General features: G+C 43.9%; 1 pseudogene across 1 annotated transcript; it reads right to left on the bottom strand.

Moving 5' to 3' along the window:
* Window positions 1–1728: 1728 nt before the first annotated feature.
* On the bottom strand, window positions 1729–13328 carry LOC308161400 (myosin-4-like; annotated as a pseudogene). Its single transcript has 32 exons — window positions 13122–13328; window positions 12699–12842; window positions 12319–12475; window positions 12172–12199; window positions 11834–11951; window positions 11418–11510; window positions 11279–11342; window positions 11091–11189; window positions 10621–10724; window positions 10240–10378; window positions 9958–10076; window positions 9427–9576; window positions 9157–9327; window positions 8420–8723; window positions 7987–8051; window positions 7789–7876; window positions 7552–7669; window positions 7215–7338; window positions 6992–7128; window positions 6630–6885; window positions 6150–6392; window positions 5796–5972; window positions 5348–5493; window positions 5044–5134; window positions 4300–4689; window positions 4029–4155; window positions 3590–3708; window positions 3154–3350; window positions 2859–3042; window positions 2508–2673; window positions 2178–2302; window positions 1729–1921 (listed from the first exon to the last, which is right to left on the bottom strand). The product of its transcript is annotated as a myosin-4-like (transcript).
* Between the last annotated feature and the right edge of the window lie 7310 nt (window positions 13329–20638).

Genomic DNA, 20638 nt, shown 5'->3' with positions numbered 1-20638 from the left:
CTTGTAAGTCTTCACTTTAAGCTGCAGCTTGTCGACCAGGTCCTGAAGTCTGGCAACATTCTTCTTGTCCTCCTCAGTCTGTGGGAGAAGATTGAAGAAAGTCAATGCCCACACTTCAATTGCATTCAGGTGCCTGACTCTGCCAGAACGTGTGAAGGTGTTTCTGGTAGTCTTACCTGGTAAGTGAGCTCCTTGACTCTACGCTCGTACTTGCGGACACCCTTTACTGCGTCTACCCCCCTTCTCTGCTCGCCCTCCATCTCACTCTCAAGCTCACGCACCTGTATGGGGGAAACACAGCCGTAAAAATCAGTCATGAATTATTGGAAAGAAGTAAAGATCGATTCTTCAAGGCTAGACAATTTATTGAATGCCCTTAGCTCTGCACACTCACCCTGGACTCCAGTTTCTGGAGCTGCTTCTTGCCGCCCTTCATTGCCAGGTTCTCAGCCTCATCCAGACGGTGCTGCAGGTCCTTGACTGTGACCTCCAGGTTCTTCTTCATCCTCTCCAGGTGAGAGCTGGTGTCCTGCTCCTTCTTCAGCTCCTCTGCCATCATGGCCGCCTGAAATGGTAGAGTGTCGATTCATTTAATTCATCCACAATGTGGCACAGATAATGTGCTCAGTCCAACTACAATTGTCCTTTGGTGTAGATGTCTTTACGGATTCAAAATGTGAGGGGTTCACCCTGCTCCAACTCTATCTCGCATTCAATTGCTCGCTCGCTCTGTGCAATTGCTTTGTCTGATGGTGCACTTGGCCAGAGGTGCGTACTAGACTACAGAGCAGGTTTAGATGAGTTGGGATTGATGGTGACAACTGTATCGCTATCATGATCAGAGCCGGTAAATAAGCTGTACTGTTATCTAACCGGGTTTCTTGGATCTATGAAGACCTCTATCTTGGGTACAAATACAGTTTATTGAGTTATATTGTTTTGAATATGGGGACTTACATCAGTGATGGCCTTCTTTGCCTTCTCCTCTGCGTTTCTGGCCTCCTGCACAGTGTCGTCCACCTCTCCCTGCACCTGAACCAGGTCAGTCTCCAGCTTCTTCTTAGAGTTCAGAAGGCTAGTGTTCTGTATGAGTAAACCCAATGATTAGTTGAATAAGAAAACACACAAAAGTCACACTGTGGGTAAGATGAGACTGCCTAGGAATCACCCGTACCTGGGAGTGAAGCAGTCCCAGGCGTTCGCTGGCATCCACCAGCTCCGTCTCGGCCACTTTGCGGCCTCTCTCTGTCTGCTCCAGGGCAACCCTGAGCTCCTCAATCTCAGCCACCATCAGACCGTTCCTGCGCTCCACCATCGCTGCCTGCTCCTTCAAATCTTCTGCTGCGCGAACAGCATCATCAAGGTGCAATTGGGCATCCTGGGAACAAACACAGAGTATTAAAACGTGTTGTTGTTGGACAATAGGATGGGTAAGGGATGCTTTCTTTGTGTTCCCTGATACCCCTTCAATTACTTTAAACATCAGTTCACTTTATTCCTGTGTTCTATGGTATTGGCAAATAGACGAATACCTATCTCCATTTTCACGAGACTTGCAATGTTGCTCCTTTTTTTTTTTAAGAATTTATTTTTATTTTGGGATTTATTTTACCTTGAGCTGTCCCTGGACGTTCCTCAGCTGTTTCTGGGCCTCGGCTGCCTGCCTGTTGGCGTGGCTCAGCTGGACCTCCATCTCGTTCAGGTCTCCCTCCATCTTCTTCTTCACCCTCAGGGCGTCGTTCCTGCTCCTCACCTCTGAGTCCAGGGTGCTCTGCATGGAGTCCACCACCCTTTGGCTGTTCCTCTTGATCTGCTCCATCTCCTCATCCTTCTCTGCCAGCTTCCTGTCCACCTCACCCTTGATCTGGTTCAGCTCCAGCTGCACACGCAGAATCTTGGACTCCTCGTGCTCCAGTGTACCCTGAACAAAACAAATCAGTATTCACACTTTGTTTGTGGGGGGGAGTTATGGACTGCCACTCATGGACTAAGGGTTGCTCTGGTTAGGGGCCTGCCAGTGTATGTGATTCAAATGTGGGAATACATATAGGTATAGGAGGAGCAGGTCTTACTTAAACCACATATTTGATCTAAATGAGAGTAACGTGGACAGGAAAGGTTAAATAAAAGGAGGAGTATTGCTCCAATGAACAGGATTAAACAGCATTAGTTTCTACCTCAGCCTCCTCCAAGGCTGTCTGGATCTCAGACTTCTCTGTCTCCACAGTCTTCTTGGCCTTCTCCAGCTCATGGATGCTCTTGCCAGTCTCCCCGATCTGCTCAGTCAGGTCAGAGATCTCCTCTGCAAACATAAACACAGAAGTCATTCAGAACAGGGAGATTTTCTTTGTATTATATTGTGATAAGAAAAAAAGGTACAATTCTGTCAAAGCTAAGTGTATTAAAATATGTCTACATTGTTCTTAAGAACAAGGTCAATCATATGTGGCTTGATCAAATTAGACACCCCTTCGCAAGCCAAATACAACTGCTGCTGTTGGACTCACGTTGCAGGTTCTTGTTCTCTCTCTTCAGAGTCTCCAGCTGATCCAAAGCCTCCTCATAGGAGTTCTTCATTTTGAAGATCTCCGTGCTCAGAGAACGAGCCTCCTTCTGAGCTCCTTCCAGCTCTGCCTGGCCCTCCTCGAACTTCTGCTTCCACTCTGCCAAGACCTAAAGAAATCCATGTGATTCATGTGATCCATGTAATATTTTGCAGCCATTTTCTGTCCATTATTGTATTGAGGGCTTGGGGCTTTTGTAATAAGAAATATGATGTAACAATACACCCATTTAATCAATTAAATTTAGGCCGATATGTTGCTAGCAAGGAATATATTTATTTTGTTATTTCACACCTTGTCAAAGTTCCTCTGCTTCTTGTCGAGGTTGGCAGCAAGAGCATTGGCTCTCTCCACGTCAATCATGAGGTCCTCCACCTCTCCCTGCAGCCTCTGCTTGGTCTTCTCCAGAGAGGCACACTTTGAGTTGGTCGCCTCGATGGTCTCCTCTGCCTCCTGCAGACGCTGGGCCAGCTTCTTCCTGTTCGACAGATGAAGGATTTTAAATCTTCACGTCTGAGGGATTGTGTCAGAGAATGTCTGCACATCTGGCTCTTGAGGTAAATGGTACAATATATTGTGTGTGACTCACTTGGCCTCCTCCAGCTCCTCAGTGCGCTGGACGGCATCAGTCTCGTACTTGGTCCTCCACTGAGCCACCTCACTGTTGGCCTTGGACATGCCGCGTTGCAGCTCTGCCTTGGCCTCCTGCTCCTCCTCAAACTGCTCCCTCAGGAGGTCACAGTCATGGCGGGCAGACTGGACACCGTGGGCCAGTGCGTTCTTAGCCTAGGGAGAGAAATAGAAGAGGTGACAGGGATAAAGAGAAGGAGAGAGAAGGACAGAGAGAGAGAGAAGGACAGAGAGAGAGAGAAGGAGAAAGAGAGAAGGCGAGAGAGAGAAGGAGAGAGAGAAGGAGAGAGAGAAAAGGACAGAGTGAGAGAAGGACAGAGAGAGAATGTGTAAAAGCGTCAGTGAAGCTGTAGTCAAAATGTTGTGGTTGGTGGAGTCTACTTTGAGTCCCTTACCTTGACCTCCTCCTCAACATGTCTCTTCAGCTCCTCAAGCTGCTGGACGAAGGCCTGTTTGCCTCTGGTCAGCTGGGACACCAGGGCCTCCTTCTCCTCAAGCTGGCGACCAAACTCACCTGTGGGGAACAGAGCATCTGGTTAATGGGGTATCTGTTCGCTGATGGCCAAGTTTTAATGGTTATTGTTCATTGTTGTTGGTGTAGTAAGTTGTGTTGTAATGGACAAAAAGTAATCCTGCCAATACTTGCTATTCTAATTTGTATGTCAAGTTCGATTTATTCTAAGTGTTACTCCCAACTCTATTTCGTTATATAGTACTCTGCGATGACAATAACGTTTCATCTAATCTAATCTAATCTACTGGTTAAGGGTATGGTATGGCGTGTGTAAGATGGTCCTAGATCAACTTCAACAGTATCTGGAGTATCATTTTTACCGTTCTCAGTCAGGAGTCTTGCCCTCTGTCCGCTCATGTCATTGACCTGGCGCACATTCTCATCATTCTTAGTCTTGATCTCGCTTAGCTGATCCTCAAGAGTACGGCACATCTTCTCCAGATTGCCCTGGTAGAGAAACATAAACCGTTATTACTTTACATGATTATCTTGTGCCAAGCACTGAGTGCCAGGCTTTGGACTTTGTACTTTGTGCTTTTTCACGTTTATTAGAATTGACCCCCAGAAACGCTGATCCATACAAACACTGACCTTAGACTTGGCGACGGCCTCCATGTTGCTGGAGAGGTCATCAATTTCCATCTTGTACTCGCTCTTCTCCTTCTCCAGCTTCTGCTTGACGCGCTGCAGGTTGTCGATCTGCTCGCCAAGCTCTGCCACGCTGTCCGCCTGCTTCTTCCTCAGAGCAGAGGCGGTGGACTCGTGCTGCAGGGTGGACTCCTCTAGGTCGCGTCTCAGTTTCTGGAACTCGGCCTCGCGCTTCTTGTTCATCTCTATCTGAGAAGCGGTAGCACCTCCGGCCTCCTCCAGCCTCTCGCTGATCTCCTCAAGTTCCCTGGAGAGATCGGCCCTCTGCTTCTCCACCTTAGCCCTGGCAGCGCGCTCAGCCTCGATCTCCTCCTCCAGCTCCTCAATACGGGCCTACAATGGGGAGACACAAACAGAGAGCTGAAATCAACAACACAGTCAAAACAAAGGATACACAAATGATTATTTTATTATTAAGATGTGTTTATCCAAAGCAGCTTACAGTTAACATACGGAACGGAGTCTATGGTGTTTAAGCATCATGCTTGAACTAACTGAACCATTGCAAACCAGGACTGTGCTAACACGAGGATAAATTGATCACTGTTTCTGATAGCAATCCTGACCATGGTAACTGTAGTGTTAATGGTAACCATGGTAACTGTAGTGTTAATGGTAGGCATGGTAACTGTAGTGTTGTTAGACACTGTACAGCCAACTGAGCCGTCTGACGGTCCTGTTCTGTACCTGGAGTTCCTTGATCTTCTTCTGGTTCTGAGCACCCAGAGACTGTTCATCCTCAATCTTGGCGAGGAGCTGGGCGGTCTCGAAGTCCTTCCTGAAGAACACAAACACATTGATTGCAGTTTGGAAGTGGAAGTGGTTCATAGCATTCACTTTGGTTTACAGAAAGACATCTGTCCAGATTTGTGTATTTTCGACTTCAATAGAAACATTTATTTATTCTATTGCAATATATTGCAACAATGTAAAGAAAAATAATGTTCAATTTATATCAAATCCAACTTTGTGGTCATTTGTTTGTGTTTACTTCTTGATCTTCTCATCAGCCTGCTGCTTGTCATTCTCCAGGTCCATTACGGACTCCTGGGCCAGTTTCAGATCACCCTCCAGCTTTCTCTTGGCTCTCTCTAGGTCCATACGGAGCTTCTTCTCTTGCTCCAGAGAACCCTCAAGCTAGACGAGAAACACACATATTTGTCATCAAAATCTAAATAATGAACAACAATGATAAAGTACACTAGATTAATAAAGTAAAGCCTTTTAGAGCATAAACTGGGGTGCAGGTTCATGATGATTGCCTCAAACTAAATGAGCAACCTTAGCTTTCATACTATAATAGCCATCTAATAATGCTTAGCTTGTATGTGACTGTTTGATGTTCTTGTGAGTTTTAACTTATGGAAGATAATGAGCTTTACTCTTTCATTACAATCTTGGTTGACACTAGCACAGCTTTGTGTTCATTGGCCACTCACATCGTCCACTTGCTGTTCCAGCTTGGTCTTAGCCTTGGTCAGAGTGTTGACTTTGTCCTCCTCTGCCTGCAGGTCGTCCAGTGTCTGCTGGTGGGCCTCTTGCAGGGCTTTCTTCTCCTTGCTGAGCTTTGCAACAGCCTCATCCTGAGATGCCATTTCCTCAGTCAGGTTTTTAACCTGAACACAGCCACAACAGAGTCGCTTGTCACTTCACCTCACAAAGGGAAACAGTTTATATTGAATATACTGTCACTTGAATCATGTTCTCTCTTTCCAGGACCAACACAACACAGATTAATTGATTGTTTGACATTGACAGTTTGATCAGAGTGTAGTTTGTATGTGATATGAGACCTTGTTTTCAGTGGCGTGTTTCTCCTTCTCCACTTTGGCCAGAGTTAGCTCCAGGTCATCAATGTCTTTCTTCAACTCAGAACACTCATCCTCCAGCTTCCTCTTCTTGGCTGTCAACTCAGCATTGATCTCCTCTTCATCTTCCAGCCTCTCGGTCGTCTCTTTGAGTTTGGCCTCCTGCTGGATCTTGCTCTTGATGAGCCCCTCGCACCTCTCCTCAGCATCGTTCAGACAGTCTCCTTCCTGGTTTCGGGAGGGAAGAAAAAGTCAATGTGTCTCAATGTGTATTCAAATATAAACTGATTCTAGTCCAAGGGCACACAGTAAATCAATACAAATCTATGAAAAATGCAAACTTAGGGACAAATGGTTGTGTGAGAGAGAGAGAGAGAGAGAGAGAGAGAGAGAGAGAGAGAGAGAGAGAGAGAGAGAGAGAGAGAGAGAATGTGTGTGTGTGTCCTTGTGAGCCCGGTCACTCACAGATGCAACTTGGAGGGCAAGGTCATTCTTCTCTTGCAGGAGTGATACCATCTTCTCCTCCAGGTCCTTCTTCCGGGCCTCTGCCTTAACCAGATTAGCTTTGCATTTCTCATAGTCTTCCTTCATGTTGGCCAGCTCCTTCTCTGTCTCAGCGCTCTGCAGCAGAGGCTTGATCTTGTAGTAGACCTTCATCCATGGCCAATGTTTGACATTCATGAATGAGCGGACGTTGTACTGGATGGTGTAGATGGACTCTCTGGTTGACAAGAGGAAGGCAATTGTCGCATAGTGAGTTTAATGCTTTTGAAAGGCACATTTATATTTAAAAGATTTTGCTAAAGAGATTATCCTCCATCCCATACCTCCTCTCCATCATCTTCACGAACTCCCTCCTCATCAGGTATGCGCGGCAGAGAGCCTGAGTCATGGTAACCAGATTTGCCAACTTCTCATCTCGCATCTCCTCCAAGACACCCAGAAGACCAGCTTTGAAGAACACCTGAGCACAGATAAACAGGCATGTCCAAAGGAGGAGTTACACATTGTAACATATAGGAAAATTGTTATGTGGCAACATCTCCTGACCTTGGTGTGTCCAAACTTGTACTCATCGTGAGGAATGTCAATGGACCCGAGCAGCTTCTCTGAAGCCTTCTTGTTGTCCATGAACTGACCCTCAGGGATGACACCGGCATTCAGTACTTTGTACCTGTATGGGGAGAATTGTTAAATATGTTACTGCTGTTGCTTGGGACTACAGATGGAAATCTGCCATGGAGGCTAAAGTTGCTCCATGTACTGCTGTTAATTAATGGGGACTGACACGAAACTATGAACTAATAAACTAAACTAAAGTAATTCTGTCATGGAAGGGCACTATTGTGTGTGTGTGTGTGTGTGTGTGTGTGTGTGTGTGTTCTACCTCTGCTTGAAGTCAGCATAGAGGATTCTGCTGGGGAAGCCCTTCCTGCAGATCCTGATACCTTCCAGTACACCGTTACACCTCAGCTGGTGGATAACCAGGAAGTTCTCCATCAGACCTGGAAAACAAAAATGCATCTTAACCCTTAAATAAACCTGTACAGTAATGTAAGGATAGTAATGATGATTAGTAGTTTAATCATGGGCTTAATCTGTCGTATGTCTCTCTGTGTCGTACCTGGAGTCTTTGACTCGTTGGGGATGAGGCAGCGCACAAAGTGAGGGTGGGTGCTCCTCAGGTTGGTCATCAGCTTTTGCAAGTTCTCCTGTGAGGGGTTACAAAACATAGTGCTCTCACAAAAAATGCACACTTAATTCACACTTTTGAAGAGATAGTACTTTTCAACAGACACTGGCAGGCAGGAGGAAAGCTCACCCTGAACTGGGAGGACACAGTCTGCATGGAACCTCCCTTCTTCTTGCCTCCCTTCTTTGTAGTGTCTTTTTCAAAGAGTAAAACAAAGTGTTATAAATCTCTGATCAACTCCCTTCAATGTTTGTTCATTAAAGTAGAAATGGCGCTGGCCACGGAATAGTAAAACATTTCAGCTGTATAGCCAAATAGTCAGGGTCAGGTTAGGGTCAGGGTCAGGTTTAGGGTTAGGGTCAGGGTTAGGGTCAGAGTCAGGGTTAGGGTTAGGGTCAGGGTCAGGCTTAAGGTCAGGATCAAGTTAGGGTTTGACTCAGGTTTACAGCCCATATGTACATTGAGTTGTGGGTAATTTCATGGCTAAAATTATGTTGTGTCTGCCCGGCTTAATGCTAATTATCGTGCTAATGCTTAGTTATTAACATGATGCAAATGTTACCTTCAGCTGCAGGAGCAGGATAAAGGAGGGGCAGCAGTTTGACTGAGGACTTCTGGTACAGCTGGATCACAGAGTCGTTCAGGGGATCCTTGTTCTTGTCCAGCCAGCCAGTGATGTTGTAGTCCACAATGCCAGCGTAGTGCACCAGGGAGAAGTGGGCCTCAGCCTTGCCCTTGGCGGGCTTGGGCTTCTCAAACGCCTTGGTTTTGCCAAGATGTGTGTTGTTCAGCTTGTCCTTGAAGGTGGTGTCTGAAGACTTGGGGAACATGCACTCCTCCTCTAGGATGGAGAAGATGCCCAATGGCTGTGCAGAAAGAGATTTGAATTAAATTAGTAAGTTGGTATTTACACTATTTTCATGTTTATAACTTCAACAGTCACTGTTATAAGTTGATAGCCATGTGGTGGAAGCATATGAACCCTTTAAACATATTGTTTTCTATATGCAACATCTGGTGTTAAACACTTGGTTAAAGGTGTGTATCAGACTAATGTTGAGTAAATGTTGGGATGCAACATCAGCCGTTAATGAGTGTAATCAGACCTTTATGCTTTTATGGCTCAAAAAAGCTGAATGAAAACATGCATTCAGACTTGATCTCTTTATCACACATATGAGTTATAACTGACTATATATAAAAATAAAAAAAACATACAGATTATTATTATTAATAATAACAATAATAACAATAACAACAATAACTATAATAATAATAATAATAATAATTGCTGCTTACCTTCTCAATAAGCTCAATGCAGGCAGCCAAGTCCATGCCGAAGTCAATGAACTCCCAGATGATTCCCTCCTTCTTGTACTCCTCTTGCTCCAGGACGAACATAGTGTGGTTGAAGAACTGTTGCAGTTTCTCATTGGTGAAGTTAATACACAGCTGCTCCATGCTGTTGTACTGTTGATGGAATTTGAGAATAAAGGAATATTTTCATCATTCATGGCTGTTAATCTTTCAGAATGACAACATGTTTTCTTGTTTTGACAACATACTCACATCAAAGATCTCAAAACCAGCAATGTCGAGCACACCGATGTAGAACTGCCTTGCATTCTTGGTGTCCAACTGTTCATTGATACGGATGACCATCCACAAGAACATCCTCTCGTAGAGGGACTTAGCCAGAGCCATCACAGAATTGTTGACCTGGAAAAAAAAAACTTCTAGTTAATAACTGAGATATTGACCATGTGTAGGCCAGGCGATGCAGGTGGAGGGTCGTTTTTAGGGTTTAAGGATTAGGGCACTGAATCAGAGAAACTATATACAAGTATTGTGACTGCATGAACTTGGAGAGAGGGAGGGGCGCTGTGTGTTTGTCTTTCTTTTTCTGTGTTGATGTTTCTGTTGGACTTCATTGATATTGGTATTGACTGATTTCGGCATTTGTGTTTTATGACGTCTCAACATTGTTGAACCACAGGGTGGCACCTACACGCAAGCACTATAAAACCAAATGTTTTTCAAGATTGTTCACAATATGGCAAAAAAAATATAGATGGTATGATAATAATATGTATGCCCTACCTGAGGCACTGTCTGTCCCTTGGTCACATACTCATTGCCGACCTTCACTCTGGGGTAGCACAGAGCTTTGAGCATGTCGGCTGAGTTCAGGCCCAGGAGGTAGGAGATTTTATCAGCCACTGGAAAGAGAAGGAGCAACAGACTCAAGGACAGAGCCATACAAGACTGCTTGTGTCTTATTCTGTCAACAAGTCCTAGTTTTATTCTGATGTTTCATGATTGATTTGGGCATTTGTGCTAAATGTTGTTTTGTTCATGTTTGGGGCCGGAGGTGGAACTCACCCTCTTGGCCGTCTGGCTCGGCCTGCTCCTCACGCTGCTTCTGCTTGAAGTGCATGTTGCCATGTTGCATGACAGCACCTGTCACCTTGTAGATGTACGCTTTCTCCTCTTTGTTGAATCCCAGGATGTCAATGGCGTCCTGAAAGACAGAGATTTCATGTTAGCGAGGACAGAAAACAGTGAGGAATTGAAGATAAACTCACACTGTCAGAATGGAAGGAAATGTCAGACTTCTCTATTCCTCTAGTAGACTAGCAGCACAATAGGATTTTGAAAATTTTATATAGAGTGCTCTTGTGGATGCCCCTATAAGAGGAGGCATAAACACTGGGTACACCAAAAGAAACATTGATACAAAGAAAAACCCTTTGTGTGACTCACATCTGTGGCGTCCAGCTCTACTTTGTCGTCGATACTGGCCACAGTGATATGCCCCTGGCTGATCATGGGGAAATCATAGGGGTTGGTGGTGATGAGGCACGATTCTGTGGAGAACAGAGAACAAAGTTGTTTATTAAATCAAATACATGATCTGCTCAGCCAAGCACATTACTCAACCAAAGCCCAATTCTTATGCCTCTTATACCTAGATCTAGGGTTCTATATCTCTATCTCTACCTACATATCTCTTATACCTAGATCTAGGGTTCTATATCTCTATCTCTACCTACATATCTCTTATACCTAGATATCTATATCTCTATCTCTACCTAGATATCTCTTATACCTAGATATCTATATCTCTATCTCTACCTAGATATCTCTGACTCTACTTAGTGCCGCAGCTACTATATGAGTATTTCACTTTCACAGCAGGGAGGTAGTTTTCCCTGCTCTCTGCTTTGACGTACCAACGATCTCAGGTTTGTGGTTGGTCATCATCTGGTAGAAGATGTGGTAACCCCTCTCATCAGGAAGCTGGAAGGACACCCTGGACTTCTCCAGCAGATCTGATAGAGAGAACAGGAGAGAAACGTGTAAAGTATTGCAAAACCATTTTTGTGGAGTAAGTATGGAGAAATGACTAATACCAACTTACAGGTCTCAATGTCAGCACTAGCCAGTTTGCCGGACGTAGCGAAGTGAATCCTGATGAATTTACCCTAAGGTAGAACAGGGCGGTTAGAAAACATTCAACAAAAAAACTACAACTGCCAAAGTGTTTTCCTCATACTTACAAAGCGAGACGAGTTGTCGTTCCTCACAGTCTTGGCATTACCGTATGCCTCCAGCAGGGGGTTAGCTGCAATGATCTGATCCTCAAGAGACCCCTGAATGAGACAAAGTTGCTAAAGCGTTAGTAACTGAACATCTCTCATATTTCATGTCTCTTTCAGCAACATCTGTTCCTTTTAGCTGAGAAGGTGGCTATAGTGAGGTACAGACCTCATGAAAAATCCTTTAATGAAAGCTGATTGGCTCCCAGTCTAATGCCCATGGTTCCACCCAGCTGTCTCTGAGCCTACTGGCTCCCAACAGCACATATACCCACCCCAAACCCTCTGTCAAACTAGAAGGAATTAGAGAAAAGTTGATGTGTTTTGAATCATTCACCTCAACTTACTCTAAATGGTGACACACAAGCACAACTTACCTTGATTTTACCAGAGCTCCCAGATGATTCTCCTTTCTTTCCTCCTGACACAGCAATGGTGGCAAAGTACTGGATGACACGCTTGGTGTTGACAGTCTTTCCAGCACCGGATTCTCCACTGGTTAATACACAGAAAGTTTAGGGTTAGGATCATATCAGCATTCATTAAGCAAGAAAATAAAATGACATTGCTATAACTTTTACGTTAGCGTAAAACGTTTTATAACCAAATCAATGTTCTCAAATATTCTCACTCTGTTACTCAATATTGACTTCATAATACCTAACATACATAAAGGAACACTTTTTGAAAAGTAACATGTTAGTGAACAACTTACGTAATCAGGACGGACTGATTCTCTCTATCTGCAAGCAAAGAAACACATTGTTCAGACTCATCCCCTGGATTTTGGTACATTATTGCATTCAAGGCATCATCATAAAGTCACACATCTAACTATCCATCCATCCATGAGAGCTCGTACCAGTCATCATGAACTGAAAGGCGTTGTCAGAGACAGAGAAGATATGGGGTGGAGCCTCCATACGCTTCTTCCCTCTGTAGGCGTCAACAACTGACTGGTCGTACACGGGGAGCCACTTGTAGGGGTTCACCGTGGCGCAGAAGAGACCAGAGTAGGTCTGGATAAAGTGGATCAAATATGTGAATTAGACAAGTCAGATTAGCTGGAATGTGGAAGTTTAGGTATCGTTGAACATACTGATATGCTGTATGATGATGTTCTCTGCGTTTGCTAATGTGTGCTAAGTTTCTGGTGTTCACTGATGTGTATGTATCTCTTATGGGTTAGAGTTAGGGTTAGGTTTAGGTTTCTGTGTTCACTGATGTGTATGTATCTCTTACGTAGATCATCCATGCTGCGTAACGCTCTTTGAGGTTATACAGCACAGAGGCTTCATTCAGGTAGGTCATCATGGCCATGTCCTCTATCTTGTCATACTTTGGGGGGTTCAATTGCAGGATGTCATCTTCTTTAAAGTCTTTAGTCTGAAACACAGTGGGAAATCTAGATTACACTCAAATCAACTGTACTGATCACTTTTTACTGATGAAATGTTGGTACAAGGTTAATTGAATCACAGTACCAGTGCTTTACGATCCTCCACACTACTTGAATATTACTATTTTTTTATGTTGATCAATAACATTTTTGTTAACTATGTGTGTTGAAAGGTTCAACCTGCTCAAGGAAGCAGCAGTTTGGCTAAAGGTTATAGATTATAGGTTATAGGTTAAAAGTGTATAGGTTATATGTGAAAGGCTTACCTCCTGACTGACTGTGAGTTTCACACTGATTTTTGCACCATCCCTGGCCACAACTGTACCCTTGAGGTACAACTCCACCTTGTCAGTCACATAGCAGGCGTTCTTAGCATCAAAGGGTGCGCTCTGAGCTTCGATCCTCTCCCTCTCTGGCTTACGAAGGTAAATGGCAGCTGCGCCATAAATGGCCATCTCCGCGTCCGTACTCATGGTGGCGGCTCACTAGGAAAGATTAAACCACAAACATGTTTGAGTCTTACTAACCCTCCACAGTCAACAGAGTTAGAGGCAGTATATTTAACAGAATGTATTCTTAGAATGTAAACACTCAAATATCTCACCTTGTTTTCTCCACCCAGATGAAATCGTTTTCTTTGTGGTCCAAGCTATTACAGTCAGCTAGGAAGCAATCAAAGACAATACTATAATAAAATAAAGGGTGAATACTTGGTAACATATGTCAGGACCTACACCTCAGAAAGTAGTGGCCCATTCTGACCAGAAACAAGTTAGAAGATTGCACCATTAAAGGTCCAGTATGTATAGATGTTTAAAATAGTGAAAAGTGTCCATGATAAATAGAAGAGTGCTTAGCATTTTGTAATATCTGGTGTTGGGTTGGACACTGGCCTTCTTTGTGCGTATTTAACGTTTGGTTTGATTGGAAGGATATGCACGTGTATAGTAGATAGAAATAGAAAACAGCATATGCACATTTTCAGATGTTCAGTATGGCCGACATGTAAAACTACATGCTGGACCTTTACATTTTCACTTCAATGTCCTGCTATATACATGCTATATACATGCCACTTTCTTACAAACTGTGTGAAGTCAAAATAATGTATAATCTTTCACAAGGTAATAAAGTAATGCCACTTCAATGTTGAATAGAATACATGAGTTGTTCCAGAGCTAATCATGCAAAGTCCTATGTGGCAGCAAACACAAACAGTCTCACAGAGACACAGAAATCATGTAAGGAGGTGGTGGGTCTTACCACAGAGGATGAATCTGCCTGTGGATGCTGTGGCCTCAGTCTCCTTATATCTGGTTCCAGAGTGCCAACCAAGCAGAAGTTAATTATGGACCACACTGCTGGAGGAGCTGGACTGGATGAGAGACTCAGCTGTTTAACTTTAGGCCCTTTTCTGATGTGATATTCATTTCTTTCTCCTCTCTTGCAAACTTGTTACTATTCCAGATCTTTCCACTGCTACTCCTCCTACAACTTGTAAGATAGAATCACCAATCCAATTTTTCAACATGCAGAGATGTCTTATTGAAGATGCAATATTTATTATTATTATTATTAAAACATTTTTTAAATAATTGTTATACTTACTCCACTACTTACACTAAAGTGCAATTATTAACATGGAGGTCTAATTATCAACATGGAGATTTATGAAAACAAAAACATGACTTTGTTCTACCTCTTCTGCTCTTACATCTTTCAAAGTATTCGCATCAATATTTACAATGTGGATATTACGAATCCTGATTAAAAAATACAATTAATGAAATGAAAAAATGAAAAGAAACTTTTCTAACTTTTTTTTAACTATTATACTTTTTCTGTACCTCCAAAAACTCCCATCTGTTAACATGGTGGACATCCCATAATAATGTTTACATGTACAGCTGGGGCACTTCACAGTCCCTCATGAACTTGTCAATGCAACAGAACTGAGTCACTTTCAAGAGAGAAAAATCATATGGTGTTTATTGACCTTCATTATGGTCTGCTGTGCCAAAAAACATTCTCTCAGTGAAGTGACTGATGGGCATTTAGGTTGGACCAATCACAGCATCCATATCTTGGATTACGGGACCAAACTGGACTTCATAGGGAGCTGAGGGTTACTCAACCAAGAGACAAACAAACTGGTTTCTATCTATTAGCCCTAGTGGTTCCCAATGGGGGTCCTTGGGTCTAGAAGGACAATATCAACAGTGTCAAAAGCTGTACAGAAATCAGGAACTGCAATGCCAGAAACAGAGCTCTGGCCTGAAGCAGCAATAGGTCATCAACTACAGTCCTTTGACTAAAGCTACTTTGATGTTGGGGCCTAAAACCTGGCTGAAGGCTCTCATAATTGCTAGTGAGCTGCTGGTCTACTACTTTCTCAAGTCTTAGTTGCGGCTGGGCGACCGGGAGATGCAGAAGCCTCCTCTATCACCTGCAGACCAAAGGCCAATCGGAGCCAAGCAGTAGATGGAGGCTGCGCTCCGATGTCTCACCTCTGCTAACCCGGCCTCCTGGAGTTCCCAGCTGTCCTGGGTTGAGTACGCCTTGCACTGTTCCCTTAGTTACCAGCCCCCCTTGTTCCCTGCGCATGGAGGAGGACATCATCGAGGACATCATGGAGTAAGACATCATGGAGTAAGACATCATGGAGGACATCATGGAGGACATCATGGAGGACATCATGGAGGAGGACATCACTTTTTTTTTTCATGGAGGACATCATGGAGGAGGACATCATGGAGGACATCATGGGGTAAGACATCATGGAGGACATCATGGAGTAAGACACCATGGAGGACATCATGGAGGAGGACATCATGTCGGTCCTTCCCAGCCTTCACTCACTGCTGCGCGATTTGGTCGCTGGCATGGCACGGTTAGGCTGGCCGGCCGCGCGGGTTTGGTCCCAGGCTGGCAATACTGACGACAACAGCAACGGCGGCACCGCCTGTCGTTTTGCCCTGGACTCCCGGCCATCTCACCTGCCCCCCACCTCCCCCTGCCCTTCTCTCGTCTCACCTACACTCACTGAACCACAACCATCGCCTCACTGCTGCTGCTGCCACCAAGGCAGGCATTCTCCGCTGCCACCGCCACATCCATCGAGGCTCCCAGCAACATCAACACCGGACTCTACACCACCCCTCCCCCCTCCCCGTTCGCTGACTCTGTGTTCCATGTTACTTGTTGTTGTTACCTGTTGTTTTTGTGTCTCCCCATGTGTATCATATATTGTCAGCGTCTTTGAGCCTTGGAAAAGCGCTATATACATTTAATAAATTATTATTATTATTATTATTATCATGGAGGACATCATGGAGGAGGACATCATGGAGGAGGACATCATGGAGGAGGACATCATACTTCCCAAGGCAGAAGGCTTTTAGCTCATCTTTTAGCCAATCTTCCTGTCAAAGTGGCATAGGGTTAGGGTTAGGCCCTACGAGCCAGAAAGATCGCAAGGATTCTAACCCTAACCCTAACGAATTACTAAACCGAGGGAACGGATTACTAAACCGAGGGAACAGATTTACTAAACCGAGGGAACAGATTCACACATCAAATATTGTTTTCTACCATGTGACCCCAGGGGGGCTCCGTAGGTTTGTTTCGAGTTCGCTGTCGTTTAGTTTAGTTTTGAGTTTCCTTTATTCCGCTATATAATTTGAGAAGCCATGGGCAAGTGTAGATTTAATGAGCTGTGGTTAGACAAAAGCGCGTTTAAGGCCTGGTTGAAAGCTGTAGATGGAAATGAGCACGAAGCCTGTTGGACTTTGTGGGATGAGGGGAAAGTCCAGTCAAGGTACCTGGGGTCCCAATTCATGGGACATGCAACAGCGCAGGACTTGTTGGCGAATGTCAAAGTAAGTAACGCAAAAATCAATTATTGATCAGTTCCATTTGGTAGCTATTGTTCTACAATGCTACTAGCTGTAGTGTGTCACAGCTAACTTTATATCAGTGGGCCTATTGTAGGCTAATGTTAACTTAGCCTACTTGTCTCATCTGTGAACATACTACATGTAAATGCATTTTTAGCTTCATAGGAATGAGTGTTTGAGTACATTTGAAATGATTGTGGTTAGCCAATATTTTAATTATCACAGACATTTGAATAGTCTCAGTCACCCTTCCTGTAGCTGCAATTAAGTATATGCCTACACATTGTTCATCCTGCAACCCTTGTTGTTTTCATTTGTAATGCTGAACTCTGCTATGAACAACATGGATATGTTGCATTCATGTTTATGTTTCAGGAGTGTGTTAACCAGCTCCATCTAAGGAGAAGAGGCAGAGGCCAAGTCTGGCACGAAGATGGCAGAGCTAATCTCCAAGTCAAACATCCTGCGAAAGGGCAGCCAGGAGAAGTTGGCTGAGCTTGAGATAATTGAGAAGGAGATAGAGGCAAAGAGAGCAAAGCTCAGAAACATTAAGTGAATTTTGTTGTTGTTGGGGACCTGTTCGGTTTTCACAGAAATGCCCCCAAGTAGTTCCTCCCCAGCTCTGTTACATAGTCTTGTCTCTTTGTAGACAGTATGTAACATTAAGCTGTTATAAGCTTTTGTACACTTTGTTCTCTTCACGTTGAAGTGACTTTCTACCGTTAACTGTTAATGTTAATAAATTTACTTTTGAGTAATTATGGGACTTATTTATTTTATATTAATTATCCTTCAGACTTTTTTTGTAACTTGCATTTTTTGTAACTTGATTAAACTATTTGAAATGCCCCCTCAGTGATGTCTTCTAATTTAGGATGTGGCAGGTTTGGGATTGTTGCTATCTGAGCTGGACACCAGGGAACACCGCCTTCTAGGGACCTGATCAGAGTCTATTTTTAAGTTTATTTTAAAGAGACTCTTAAATCAGGTTTACGATTTAAAGAGACCACAGTCTGTGGAAGAGAGGTAGAGAAGAGAGGACAAGTATATTACAACAGACAACATCAATAACCCCCGTGGCCATTCCCCTACACCCCCGACGCTCAAGGCCAAGGGTGGGGGTTCGTTAGAGTGGCTGCTGTTGGGGTACGGGGTCCTGGGGGGCAGGAAACATGTCCAACCCTTCTATTGAACAGGTTTGACCTAGAACACTTGGAATATTATAAACGTTGTAAATCAGTAGAACCATTTTAAAGTGTTCCCTCTTGTATTTCAATGAATGAGTTCAATACAGTCTGAGGTTGTTCAGTATGAGGTTGTTCATTCCTCTAAGGAGCAGCTGTTGTCTCTGGCTTAACACTGTGGAGACCACAGGACTTCACTTCAGACGGGATGAATGGAGCCTCAGCTATTTAGTCTTGTCATCCAGCCCATCATGTCTTGAGGCCTAGAATCACTACACGTCATAACAGCAGTCAACTATGTAGAGATCAAATCAAAAGCGTAGGATGTAGTAGGCTGTGAAACTGTAGTCTTGATTACTTGTTGGATCCAAATTAAATTCTTCTGAATAGCATTGCCTTGGCGTCTCTGTGAGCTGTCTAGTAACACTGTTCCAACCTTGGACCAGGCTGTGCTGCTACAAAAGACCTGCCAACCTGGGACCGGGCTGTGCAACTCAATGGACTGCACTTATATAACACCTTATTCCAAAGCTCTTTACAACGGCCTCTCATTCACCCATTCACACACACATTCACACACCAATGGCAGCCAGCTACCATACAGGGCGCCGGCCCGCTCATTGGGAGCAATTTGGAGTTCAGCGTCTTGCCCAGGGACACCTCAACCAGTGGCCAGTCTGGGATCGAACCGCCGACGTTGCGATCATTAGACGCCGACTCTACCTCCTGAGCCACAGCCGCCCCAAGACCTAGAACTAGACCAGACCTAGAACTAGACCAGACCTAGAACTAAACCAGACATAGAACTAGACCAGACATAGAACTAGACCAGACATAGAACTAGACCAGACATAGAACTAAACCAGACATAGAACTAGACCAGACCTAGACCTAGACCAGACCTAGAACTAAACCAGACATAGAACTAGACCAGACATAGAACTAGACCAGACATAGAACTAGACCAGACATAGAACTACACCAGACATAGAACTAGACCAGACATAGAACTAGACCAGACATAGAACTAGACCAGACATAGAACTAGACCAGACATAGAACTAGATCAGACATAGAACTAGACCAGACATAGAACTAGACCAGACATAGAACTAGACCAGACCTGCCAAACCAGGTCCAGGGTGAAAATGGTGACTTGTTACTTGGCATCTGTTAGATGTTCAAAAGTCTTATGGCATGGAGGTAAAAACTGCCTGTCTCACTACCTGTCTGTCTCACTACCTGTCTGTCTCACTACACACACACACACACACACACACACACACACACACACACACACACACACACACACACACACGCACACACACACACACACACACACACACACACACACACACACACACACACATGCTTTTAACATTGCATTGACAATGCCAAAGGCAAGGCAAGGCAGGGCAAATGTATTTATATAGCACATATTCATACAATGTAATGCAAACTAAAAATAGGAGTAAGATAAATAAATAAAATATCAGTCAGTTAAACACCTAGCCTAGCCTAGACTAGCCTAAACTGTCAATATTTAAAATATAGCCTTGTCAATTATATAATTATATATATATATAATAATAATAATATTAAACCTGTGACTGAGTCTGTTATTGTCCAAGGCAGCCCTGAAGATGTCAGTCAACCCTAACCCTAACCCTAACCCTGACCATGGCTAACCCTAACCCTGAACCTGTTTAACCCTAACCCTGAACCTGTCAGTGGAATAAAAACAAATCAAACATACACATACAAGAGGCTTCCATAGGGCTTCCCTTTGCTCTCAAAACAGCCTCAATTGTTCATGGCATTGATTCCACAAGATGTTGGAAAGATTCCTTTCAGCATTCAAGCGATAATTGATTGGTATGAACGGGCCCAAAGTGTGCCAAGAAAACATTCCTCACACCATTAAACCACCTGAGTGAATGAGAAGGTGTACATGTGTTCCTAATAAAGTGTTCAGTGAGTGTAGGCGGGTAACAATAGGACAGAGGCGTGATCTGACTTACAGAGGGGTCAGGGGTCATTTGATAATCAGATGTTGAGAGGATCTCCACTTAATATTATTCTTGTTTTCATTTTCGTATTTCGTCACTCATTTATTTATGGATGTATTTCTGTGTACAGTGATTCATTGCCCCCTAGATGACAGCGCCTGGCTGAACTGTTCATAGAAATGTTGTTAACTGCCACTTGGATTGAGTTAACAAATTAAACTGCCATGGACTGCAGTATATTTTAGGTATTTCTGCAGTAGTCTTGGGGATCACATAGTTATGTTTATTGGTGTAGTCAGTGGTGTAGTCTACATGATACGCAGGACTACGCCGTATACCCACTAGGAAAGGCCAAGGATTTCCGTATACCCACTTAAAAATGCGCGAGGGTACGTAACGCCGTTTTGTGACAGAACTTTCACACTTTCATTCATAAAATTCACCCCGTCTGTGTTACGAAACACTTGACTTTTGGACCATTGGGACTGACTATAGCGTCATATACCATCAACGGGGGGAAATGAAATATGTCAAAATGCAGCACTATCATGCACAGATCAGCCTTATAACATGTCATGTTAGATATATAACATTAGACAGGGAGCGCAGATGTATTTCTATGGCGTTCCGAAATGAACGATATGAGGCTGGGAGGGAAAAATCACAGTATACCCACTAGAAACAACTAGACTAC

The sequence above is a fragment of the Nansenia antarctica genome, assembly GCF_963989245.1.
Source record: "Nansenia antarctica genome assembly, chromosome: 7".
NCBI classification, from domain to species: domain Eukaryota; kingdom Metazoa; phylum Chordata; class Actinopteri; order Argentiniformes; family Microstomatidae; genus Nansenia; species Nansenia antarctica.
The sequence above is the reverse complement of the archived record's forward strand: the minus strand, read 5'-3'. Positions and strand labels throughout refer to the sequence as shown.